The 12478-nt window shown below is 41.6% G+C and overlaps 1 protein-coding gene across 1 annotated transcript in view; it reads right to left on the reverse strand.

Annotated features, from left to right (window-relative positions):
* Nucleotides 1-12478, reverse strand: part of TM4SF18 (transmembrane 4 L six family member 18) — a 180038-nt gene that overhangs the window by 87661 nt on the left and 79899 nt on the right. The window lies entirely within an intron of this gene.

Below are 12478 nucleotides of genomic sequence, written 5' to 3' on the forward strand. Positions count from 1 at the left end.
TGGGGCATTCCCTTAGGTGACGGCACGCATGCTGTTTCTTTGTACGCGGGCGGCCTGCTAATATACCTCAGAGATGTCATGCTGCCATGCGAAACAATAGAAAACATATTGATTGACTTTGCCTTTCTGTCAGGTCTCCAAGTGAATTGGGAGAAGTCATGTCTATACCCTTTCTCTGAGTCCACTCCAGACCCACAGCTGTCCAAAAATGGCACCCCAGTACACTGGCAGTTGATAGCATTCCACTACCTCGGGATCCATATATATAGAGACTCAGTGGACTTACTGGAGGGTAACCTTATGCGAGCTGCCACAGCAATAAGATCACAAATGACATTTTGGGGCACACTACCCCTGGCAGTCATAGGGCATATTGTGCTTCTGAAAATGGTAGTGATCCCACGACTTCTCTACCACTTCACAAACCTACCATTATATGCCAGGCCAACATTCTTTAGCGGGTTTGAATGGGCTATGTGGCAATTTATTTGGCATGGAACACGCAGCAGGGTCGCCCTAATTAAGCTGTACTTCCCAGCCAACAGAGGTGGTCTCGCTGTACCCAATATAGAGCATTATTACCTGTGCAGCTCCAGTGGATGGCCCGCTGGCTAGGCACCCGGTGCTTAGCAGACACTGCCACGCAACAACCAGGTCTCACCCATCCCCAAATAGTAACGTTATTCCACCCCGGTAGGAAGGGCAAAGCACCTACCCTATTACTGACGAAAGTGGCTTATAATGCTTTTGCCGCAGTTTACGACTTACACATCTGGTCACCCATGCTTGGCACACCCAGGTGGCACCAAGCAATCACTGGAGCAGAACTCTCCCAATGGGAGGAGGGGGAAATACAGACCTTAGGTGACTTGTATTGTGATGGTCAACTTTTGCCATTTGACACACTGGCTGAAGAATCAAACCTACCGCAAGGCCATTTCTTGTTACATGCGATGATAGTATGGGTGCTGCCCACGATATGGGGAGATATAGCACAAGAACCCATAGCACACTTGACAGTACAGTACCTGCATGAGCTGGGCACGGGCCAACATCTCACCAGGTGGTTGGCAGACTCTCTGAGATTGCACACAACACCTCCACTGTTATCCCTCTGGGCCCACTGGGACACAGACCTGCAACGACCTAGCACAGAATGGGAATGGAATGATACCCTAGAAGGTCCCACGCACATCCCCCGAAATGCTAGATTCCGACTCATCCAATATTTTATAATACACAGAGCCTATATGACCCAGGCCAAGATCAATCAATACTTCAATCGCAATGATGCCAAATGCCCCAGATGTGGTGAGATAGGTGGAGATCTCTTACACATGCTAAGTGCCTGTACAGCCAATCGATCCTACTGGGAAATGGTCACTAACCATTTAGCTCACTGCACGGGATCCACACTAGATTGGTTGTGGGAAATATGTATACTAGGTCTCTATCAAAGGCCCAAAAAGTACAGAGTGGCGACCAGATACATAGACCTGGGACTCGTTGTTGATAAAAGGTTTCTCACTAGGTGCTGGACATCCCCTAAGCCCCCAGCTGCGAAGGCCTAGTTTCAATCACTTCTCTGCTGGGCACTGGCGGACAGCGTAGTGCTTCATCATGAAGATAAAATGTACAATGGGGATAAAAAAACAGCTGCTGTCGGCAGAGTGGGATGCGATATTGACAGCCTTCCGTACATCCTGGCAATACTACTCTGAAACACAGGGCACTACTCCTGAGCGGGATGAGGTGTAATAACTAATGAATAGCAAACAGTTGGGGGAGACCAAAGTGGAAGTAATGGTTAGTAGATGAAGCGTGTAGGGCTACGGGCATTGTGTGCCCCTCACACCTATCCAAGTTGATTGTGGAGTACTCATGAAGCAAGTGTGGCGATGTATATGTGAATGGATATTGTGCAATACAGGTGTAAAGATGAAGGTGAGGTGGGCGAATATAAAGATGATAGAGTTATGCTCATATGGTTTGCTATTTTACCTAATCATGAAAGGGAAGGAGTAAAAATGTGCTGTTTTCTTCAATGTTATGTTACATAATGTTTACGTTTCATTCACTCAGGCATCACAACTATTATGTGTACACTAGACATTATTCTATATATGAAAATTTACTAATGTTGTCTGATGTAAGACCTGAGATGAAATATATTTAAACATTTAATAAACAAATTTAAACTAAGATTGTGAGGGATACCACATGGACTCGCTTTTATATATTTTTGCATAAAGAGGAAGAAATTAACTCTTGTAGTTTGAGGACCTTCATTCAATAGGGTGCAGGAGATGTATGTAATGGTTTAGAGTTAAATTAGTCTATCTCACAGACACCCAGTATAGATAGAGACATACATACTAATGCGGTCTTCCTGCCTGAACAGGAATGTGACATTGATGATAGAACAAGCTAGTTGGTTAGCATTAGCCAATGTGCTCCTGGTGGTTGTGTCTATGAGTTGCTCCCTATACATTTTTTACAAATGTTCCCTTGTTGAGAGGCATTGTATCTTTTGGCACCAGAATCCCTTTTTTGTATATATTCCCTTGCAGTTGCCTGAGCCAGAGTTGTACCAGAGCAGGCAGGCTGCCTAGAACTGGTTATGCCACAGGGGTTTTACGATATTTCGTTAACAAGAATATTTTGGGTGGGGTGTGTGACACGGGGGCCTTGTTTTTTATGAGTTAATATCAAGGAAAACAATAGTGTCATCTGGCCTAGCAGATCATAAAATAGGTCCACAAACAGCCATAAAACCATCCTACACACTTACCTGTGAACCCAGCCCTTTGTATGTGCCTGATTGCCCTGAAGACCAGTTCAACTCTCTAAACAAGTCTTTACGATAACCCCTAGCAGAATGATTGTTATGTTATGATTGTGGTTCTTTAATACACCCACAAATGATATTATGTTATGTTATGTGTATTTGTAAAGCGCACTCTTACTCGCAAGGGTATCCTGGCGCTGAGCTTGGGTGTGTGCTTAGCCCTGCCTATGGTAGAAAGCCAGGTCATCAGCTTCGTGCAGAAGGCTCTGATGTGGAGTGGGAGTTCGCTCCACAATTTAGGAGTGATGTGAGAGAATGCCCATCTCCTAATTAGGTTTTGTGTGTCAATGGGATGTTTGCGAGTAGGAGTACTGTGGACTGGAGGTGTCTGGATGGTTGGTGGAAGGCAATGTGGCTATTCAGGTGAGTGGGGTCTGAGTTGTGTAGTGCCTTGAATATCCGTGTGAAGAGTGTGAATTGAGCACCTTTGTGTTTTGGGAACTGGTGTAATTCCCTGAGTGTGATGTGAGTTCTGTGTGAGAGATTGAGGATGAGCCCAGCTGCCGAGATTTGGGTGGTTTTTAGTCTTCTTGTAAGTTGCCTGATGATCCAGGCATAGAGAGGGTCCCCATAGTCCAATTTGCCTAGGGCACGAGTGACAGTTTTTCTATTGTTGCTTGTGAGCTATTTGAAGATCTTCCCCAGCATCTTGAAAGAGCGTTACCAATTCCTATAGAATGCAAACATTCAAACCTGCTTTGGGCTACAGACATAAAACTGCATTTAAAAAGTGACATGCAGACAGTTGGTGCAGCAAAATGAAAACATGAGGCTTTGATATTCATAGGCTTTAGTCTGAAAGCGCCAGTTGGCCTTCGAGATAAGCAAAGAAATGTCTCCATGTGAAATAGAGAATGCTTGCCATAATTTACAGCATGTAACCTGGAAGCCTTATCTATTTAGTTGCTGGAAATGTTTAAACAAAGCTTAATTCTTTGCTTTAGAGTGAATAGAAAACACACACATTTTAAAAGTGCATTATCATGTTGTACTTTAATGATTCTTGTTTAATAAGTTATTTTGCACCTAATGGTATGTGTTTAGTTAAAATAAAATGTTTCTTTAAAAGAAGGTTAGATGAAGTCAGAATGTGTCGGGGAAGAATTTTCACCTACTTGATTAATGACGTGTGCAGACAGCAGAGGGGTAGAGTTGTCCTTTTGGAGAATGTTGGATTCCAGCTGGAGGCAGAAGAAAAATCACGCCACATGCATTGTAACAAAACGTGTTCCTAGTTTAGGAGTTTCAGAACCCTTTCAGAGACCTCTGCGAGAGACAGACTCAGACAGATTTAGAGATGGGAAGCTGCAGAGGAGTTTTAGACTTCAAAGCAGAACTGAAGGGAGCAGAGCAGGTGTGATTTGCAGATGCAGGGAAGTAGAGGGCAGACCTTGATGGAGAGCAGAATGGAGATTGACGAAGGCAGATTAGATGCAGGTTTTGCTCCATACTGACGTTTATTAAAATCCCCAAGCAATATGCTTTGACTAACTGTCTTTGCCGAGGTTTATTTGCCCTATGCTTTATTTCTCTTTATGGGAGATTCTGCAATTATTAATTATTGATTTAGCTTCATGCTAATCTCACTCTTGCTTCTATTCTTGAACACTTTATGAGTTCAGACTGACATAATTGGAGCCTCATTTTCTTAGAATATGGATTTTTTCGTTATAGAATGCGCTTCATGGAAATTATATTATGCTCTGTTCTAACAATTTTTTTCTATGATCAATTCTGTAACCTGATTGATACCTGACTAATGAATGAAGAGTCAAAGAATCTTAAATAGTAATTAGAAAATAAATTCCTTTAAAACTACTTACAACTCTCATTATTGGCAAAAATGTTTATTTGCATTTAATTATTTGCCCATGTTTATGAAGGAGTTCTTTTATTCAAAATACGGTGGCAAAGATTCATCGCCTTGAGCGGAAACAAGGGTAATGGTAATTAATGGCAATGGTGCCACATTTTCTAAATTTCCAAATGGAGGTTACCCTGAAATTTCTGCATTAACAACCTTCATAGTATGGAAGCAGGTTGCAGTGACAGCAGTGACTTGTATGGTCATGTCTGGTTTGCTGATGATTATTCTGAGGTTCCTGGTGTGGGTTCTTGTTGTGGGATTGGGTCGGAGTTCGGCCGGCCACCAGATGGAGTCCCACGGAGGGGTGTTCTTGTCGAAGATCACTACTTCTGTCTTGTCTGGGTTGAGCTTGAGACTGTTCGATTTCATCCAGTAAGCAAATACAGACATGCCAGCGATTAACTTGTTTCTTGTGTTGGAATTTTGTCCTAGAGGGAGAGTATGAGTTGCATGTCACCTGCACAGGAGAGGATGTAGCTCCTGTTTGACGGATGATGTTGGTTAGAGGGATCATGATTGTCTTGAACAGGATGAGGCTGAGTGAGAATGATTGAGGCACTCCACAGGTGGGAGTGTGGGCTTCCGAGGAAAAAGGTGTCAGGCTTAAAACTTGTGTCTTAGCCGTTAAGAAGGAGAAGATCCAGTGGAGAGCGGATCTCTGGATGCCAACCTCGCGCAGCAACCTGATGAGAATAGAGTAAGAGATCATGTTAAATAGTGCAGTGAGGAGCAGAAGAAGGAGTGCTGCCGGGTTTCCTCTGTCAAGGATCATGCGTATGTTGTTTGTGACGTGATGAGTGTTGTTTCTGTACTGAGTTAGGCCTCAATACGGACTGCGTGACATTGAGGCGGTGGTTGCTGAGGTGGGCAGTGAAGCGCTGGTTGATTAGGTTCTCTAAAACCTTTGCCTGGTATGGTAGGAGGTACATGGGTCTTGTAGTTCGAAAGCATGGCTCGATCAGTGGATGGTTTCTTGAGATGAGGCATAACGGTGACATCTTTCCAATTGTCCGAGAACGAGTCGATGGAGGCATTGAGGATGAGTTTGGTCCTTTGGTGAAAGCATGATGGGGAAAGGGTCAAATCGAGCCCTCAAGTGATGATCTTTATGGTAGTAGCGATTTCAACCTTGGTTACAGCAGGCCAAGAAGTCAGAGTTTGTTTATTGGCCATGATGGGAAGTTCAGATGCAATGGTGATGGGGTTGAGTTTCTGAATAAGGAGGTGATTTTGTTACTGAAGCCCTTGAAGAAAAGGTCTTGTGACTGGTTAATGTTTAAAACAGTGATGTCAAGGAGTATAATTCTTTAACAATATGGTAACAAGCACACATGTATAATTTCAATAGAAGGCAATCATCAAACAGCTTTAGCAATCTATCAATTTTGGTATCCATGATAGTGAAAAGTAAACAAGAGATTGCCGTAGCTCCTGCTACAGTTCAAGTCAGTGTGTTTGTCAGTTAATGACCATTTTGTTTGCTTTTTATAGGTTTTAACTGTCTCTCGAGCTGTATCAACCAGGTCAAAAATACAATAGTAGGTTGCACACATGATTAGAGCTTGTGCATTTAAGTTCTAATGTATGTAATGAATACTGGATAGCAGCATTATACTGTCAGCAAAACTAAAATGAACGTTCATAATGGAACACTGATTGTTCACAAGTCTCGTTTTGCGTTAGAACATAGCACTGAATCTGTTAAATGGAATTGCAACGCCGGAGACTATGCTGCCACTCTATGAAAAGTGGAAAACCTGGCAGCAAATTAGACTGCTTGAGCTGGCCAGTGCATCTGTTCATGTTGTAGAAAGAGTCTGGCAGTCATGCGGACCCACTTTCTGTTAGGTCTGATATTAGCCAAGACCTTTTGATTTTGGTAAAATTATATGTATAATATATTTTCTTTTAAGGGCTTTCAACACGTTCTTTTCATCTAATGATCTGTTGTTTGTCATTCACATTTTTTCCCACTCCCTAGAGCATACTGCATGGGCAGTGGGTCAGCCCACTTCAGTCATTGGCTGACTTTTTATGACTGAGCTTATTTTGCTCTTTCACAAGAAGCACATCCACACACAAAGTATTTCTTTGTACTCCAGAGCTTTTTGAAACTAAAAAATATTTATGCTTTTAGGCATTTTGTTTAATATATATCGTTGAGCGCCTAGCATCACCCTCAACAAGAAAAATTTACAAAAGCAATGTCCAAATCTAACAAAAATTGGAAAGGCCAAAAACGGCCAGCCAACGCCAGACTGATTGGCTTTGCCAGTGCTTGTCTATATTGCTATTCCTGGAGTTCTGAGGAAACAAAACCCATTGGCATTTATTTAGGCATCTTGAAAAGGTCATCTCTTGCAGTGGCCATTTTCCACTACAGTGCAATTCACCTATTGTGCTCCCGCTTTCACTGCCTTGCACTAAGAATGCCTAAGGTGTAAGGATTAATTACCAGTGTTGTGTAAAACGCAGATTGACTTTGTTAACTTTGGTTTAACAGTCTTTTGTAAGATGGTGATTGATTTTGTTAACTTTCTTTGGTCTATCTAACATGTACACGAGAAAGAATTCCACACAAAGGAATCTGAATGTAGTATCTCGGGAAGTTCTACAATCATGATTTTGCCTTGTGCGTTCTACCTTTGCACGCATTTTCAAACCCCTTATTTATGCAAGTGAATCCAAAAGTATGCTTGCAAATCTGTCTTTCTTTTTAGGTCTGGTTATAGACAGCTTTACCCACTGAAAAAAACATTGCATATCACCACATAACTTAGATATATACATATACTTGAAGAATTGAATAGGGCTTTGGGTTTGTCCCTTTCAGCCCATGGCTTCTTTGAGCCCCTTCATCATTGGCACCATAAGCAGTCATGTTGTTTTTGATTAGCCCACTTCATTGTTTGCCGGTCTTTAAGTGGGATAAAAAATCTGAGGGGTCTCTCGAAGGGGCGTGGCCTATGTAATTAAGGGCCTGGCTTAAAACCATGTAAGCCAAACATCTGGAATTAGCATAGTGTGCCGACCAATTTGTATTTTGTGGTCTCTGACATTGCATCCAGATATATGATACAAAAAGTAACATCATACCTACAAGTCAGGACTATTGGCTTTGTCAATGGCTGTCACTAACTGTAAAAATAGAAGGGAAATCCTGAGAGAAAATTGCTCTCTTTAAAGGATTTCCCTTCCTCCTACAAAGCAGCTCAACTGGCATGATGTCATGCCTTGACCTCCACTACTCAGTAGTGAGCAAAATAAGCATGCGCAAATAGATGTGTATGCTCTCACTGCAATCCAAGAAAAAAAAGAAAACGGACTACCTTTGGGAGGCCCGAAAATAGAGCCCGATAGAGACCCGTTGCAAGGGCCCCTGAAAATAACTGCCGGTGCTCAGACCTGGACACTTAAAGCCCTGATTGTTCGTATGATTAAATTTATATGTTCATTTGTGACACTTTAGGTCATTTTTTAAGGGGAATATCTTGAATTCAAATCACAACCCATTCTTAAAATCATTATTCCAGCTGGCTATTGCACCATGTAGAGAATGCTTTCCATAGAGAACAGCTGTGATGCACTGAGCGGGCTACAGACTCTTTGGAGCCACAGCACTGACAACCATTTTTGTACCGCAACCAGACATGCGCATTATGTTTCCATACCGTGACCGCTCATCTGAGATTGGGGGTCAATGTTACAGGGCTTGTTGAGGCACTTGCAGTAGTCAACCTCAGTTAAAGAGGTCTGAGGACTACAAATTTGCTGACAATTGTGAGTGGGCTACAATACTGGAAATGACAGCAGAGGAAGTCTGCTGTGTTAGTAGGAGGTAGTAAGTAATGGACAGTATTAAGGTTTAGAGTGACGGGATGCCCTATTGAAAGTAGAGTTCAGCCACCTGGCCACTTAGGTGAATGATGGACCTCTGCTAGGAAGGAGCAGCTAGTGACAACTCCCTTGTGGCCATTCATTAACACTGCAGGGTGAACACATCACAGTACTTCTACATCATATAAATGGTGCTGCTGGCGCAGAAAGGCCCTTCTTTGTTGGCAAGCTTGAAGCTAACTACTAGGTGCATATATGTTTATGGTGAGCCAAACACAGCCATGAAGATTGTTTTTAAGAAATGGGGGCTTTTATTGTTCTGAACTAAGCATCATACTTTGCCTTTGCTAGCTCCTATAGCTCAATTCCCCAGAGGAATCTCTAAAACCCTAAAGTGCCATATGTTACATTACCCTAACACTTTTTGGAGACAACAAATGGGGATTCTGGGATATTTTGGGTTTAGTATCTCGCTCTTGGCGCAATGAATGAAGGACAGTGTTATGGTTGACGGAGCTGGGCCATGGGACAGAAAAGGAAGAGGGGCAACCTACAGTATCCAAAAGCGAATTGTCTTTCTTCTCAGTTATGGAATATAGTGTGGGAGCGGTGTGATTTTTCTTTTATCCTAAGATACTGTAGGGGTGCATTATAATTACATAGTCAGCACTCATATATATTCTGAGTGATTAATGATACTAATAGAAGATGGCATATTGTATATTTTAAGACCTCCATCTGAAAACTCATGAGAAGTATAATCTGTGTGCCTAGAAATGTGATTAATGGGAATTCCTGAAAAACTTATATATTAATGCTCTGAGAGAAAACTAAGATTATAACCTGTCTCATTGTAAAGTTAATAGTATGGTATGTATGTGCAGGCTAGTGTTTAGATGTTTATACTTTGTAGCAAGAAATTATATTCACGCTGGTGTATTTTGAAATGACATTGTTTTGTAATCTGTTGTGTTTTTTATTCATTGATTAAGAAATTGAATTTACTATATGTTTAGAAATGTGCATGTATTTGTAACCCTGTGCACAACTAAGTTGCCATGATTTTGCGGTCTCAGGCATAGTTTCAGTGCAAGCTCATGTTTCCAGTCTAACATTAATTTGTATTTAACATTCAATATAGAATGTGTTTGCTTGCATTTTCCTTTACACTGCAGGTACGGACAAGGCTTCATTATTTGGTATAGGAAGTTAGTGTTTTAGTTATATAGCAAGGTAGAAGATGGATCTTAGCAAGGAGAAACGCTGTAACAAGGAAGAAGGCGAGTTCCCATCTAAGAGGAGAAGAATGGCCAAGGATGAATGGAGTAGCAACACATCAATAGGGAAAGGTGGTGTCAGAAACCAATTTTTTTGCGGGATTTGTGGAAAGTTAATGGAGCTGATCACGTGATTTACCTTGAATGCAACTAATGTCTTATGCTGTAATGTTGTGGGGGTCAGACAGACATCTTAGGACTTCATGGGGTGCCGACCTCCAGTACTGCTTTGTGTGGCTCATGCTACTTGACTCTTTGTTGGGGTTTCTTCTACTGAAGAATCATCTGACAGCTGACACCTTTCTCTTTTTCACTTTACTTATGTTTCCTAGTTTAGGGTTGTCCCTTTTTATGGCAGTGCTTGAGAGATAGCGTGCTCGTGCTTTCCTTTGAAAATCATTTGATGCAATTTAGGGCCTCATTACGATGTCAGTCGGAAAGCATTCCGACCGACTCCTTTTCGGAATGGTTCAGACCGACTTGGGTTCGACGAGTTCAACTGACCGATTACGATGGTTTCAAACACCTTTCAGTTGGACTCCCATTGACTTCAATGGAAGTCTGTGTTCTGACCGACAACACAGGCTCCCATTGAAAAAAGTGGTGGTTGCGGAAAACCTTGCACCCTGTCGGAGGCACCCCATGGTGCCAGCCACTCCGTGCATGGTTGTAAAGAGGGGACTCTGGGTTCCCCCAGAGGCCCCAACCAGAGGCCTCTGGGTGAAGGGGGCCCTGCTTCCGACCCCAAAGTCAGTTTCTGACAGAGTTCCATGTCGGACAGACTGATTCGGAAAGGCTGTCCAATCCGACAATTTAATATGTTGGTCGGAAACACAGTCCGTAAAGCTGTACGATTTAGCTATGACCAACTAGGAGTCTCCGAATACGGGTTGGAACCAAATCGGTAAGACCGCACATTACTTTTAATCGTAATCGGTCGGTTGGAAATGTTTCTGAGCCGGTCGGAAAAATGGGTTCCGACACTGGTTAGGAAAATTCGAATGCCGTTCGGAACCTTTGCGACCGACATCGCAATGAGGCCCTTAATGTTCTATTATTTTTCCTAATTACTTGCATCATCATAACCAAAGTCGTATGCTTTTTATTATATTGGGTACATCTCTTTAGGAGTTTTGAAGTCATTCTGTTTGTCCTATATTTCTTTACTATAATGCTGAGACTGATTTACACCAATCTGTTTCTGAATTTATAATTTAAATTTACTAATCCAAATTTCAGTTGTTGAGAGGTTATTACGTAACCAAAATGGGTATACTGTATTGAAATTTAGTTGTGGTTGTTTCCCCCTCTTACCTCTCAGCAGCTAAAAGGACCTTCTGGTTAAGTAGGGATGTTTAAGTGGGCCAGAGCGCTCTTAGGAATTTGTGTCTCAGGATGAGGACTTGCCTCTTGTGTTTAAGGTATAAGACAAGAAAAACTAGAACTCAGCAAAATAAAGATTACTGGTAAATTATCAGGATATTTCAAGAGACATTTCAAGAATGTATGATAAGTCCTAAACGAAATTGTAAACTATTAAACATTTTTAACAACATACACTTTATTGTGTCCATGTAGAAACCTGCAAAGTTCAAATAAGTTCATGGGGCACATGCATCATTGTAAATTGCATTCGCAAATGGTGTGAATCGCAAAATTCGGCCGTTTGCGAATGCAATTTCAATTTTTGGGATGCATCACCATTTTTGTACCTTTCGTAATTTAAGAAATCGCAAAATTGCGATTTCTTAAATTGCGATTGCATTTAAGGATCTCAAATTGAGATTCCTTAAATGCAATGCATCAAACTTAAAAAATTTGCGAATTCGCAAATAAGGGGAGCAAATTACCATGAAGTTGACCTTCATGGTAATTTGTGAAAATTTAGAAAAATGCTCTAAAGTGGATTTTTCAAAGTTCCATTTTACACACACACATGCCCTTGGGGCATGTGTGTGTGCAAAATGTACTTATAGGCAGCTTTCAGGGGTGCAACAGGGTGTCCTTTGGACACCCCTGCACCCTTGAAATTGCATTCTCAATTTGCGATTCTCTAATGGAGAATCGCAAATTAAGAATGTCTTCCCATTCATTCCTATGGGCCTCTAGGCCCATAGGAATGGATGGAGAGGTATTCCTTAATTGCGATTCTCAATTAGAGAATCGCAATTAAGGAATTTTAAGAAATCGCTATTTTTTAGCAATTTCTTGATGCATTGCAATTTGCAATTCCTTAATTGCGATTCCTTATTTTTTGCAATTAAGGAATCGCAAAAAGCAATATTGATGCATGTGCACCCATGTGTTTTGGCTTCTACACTTACACAATCCATGTAGTCAAGGGAGCAAGATGGCAAATAGCATTTTTTCAACCACAAATATTCATTAAAGATCACAACAGAAGATTCTGAAGTGAACACTGTTACAGTCAAACTTATTTTACACTATTACATGATGTGTACGGTAGGAGTGTGCAAAATTGCAATTTTGTTTACTTGCGTCATAAGTGTAGATTTCTGAACTGAGGTGAAATAATTCTTAATCTGGGATATGTACTTCGCCAGTAGCTCATGTGAAAACTGAACACGAGGACAGAAGACTCATTCAAGCATAACCTGCCTTGTGATAGTAGCAGACATCAGTGTCACA

The sequence above is a fragment of the Lissotriton helveticus genome, chromosome 11 (genome assembly GCF_964261635.1).
Source record: "Lissotriton helveticus chromosome 11, aLisHel1.1, whole genome shotgun sequence".
NCBI classification, from domain to species: Eukaryota; Metazoa; Chordata; class Amphibia; order Caudata; family Salamandridae; genus Lissotriton; species Lissotriton helveticus.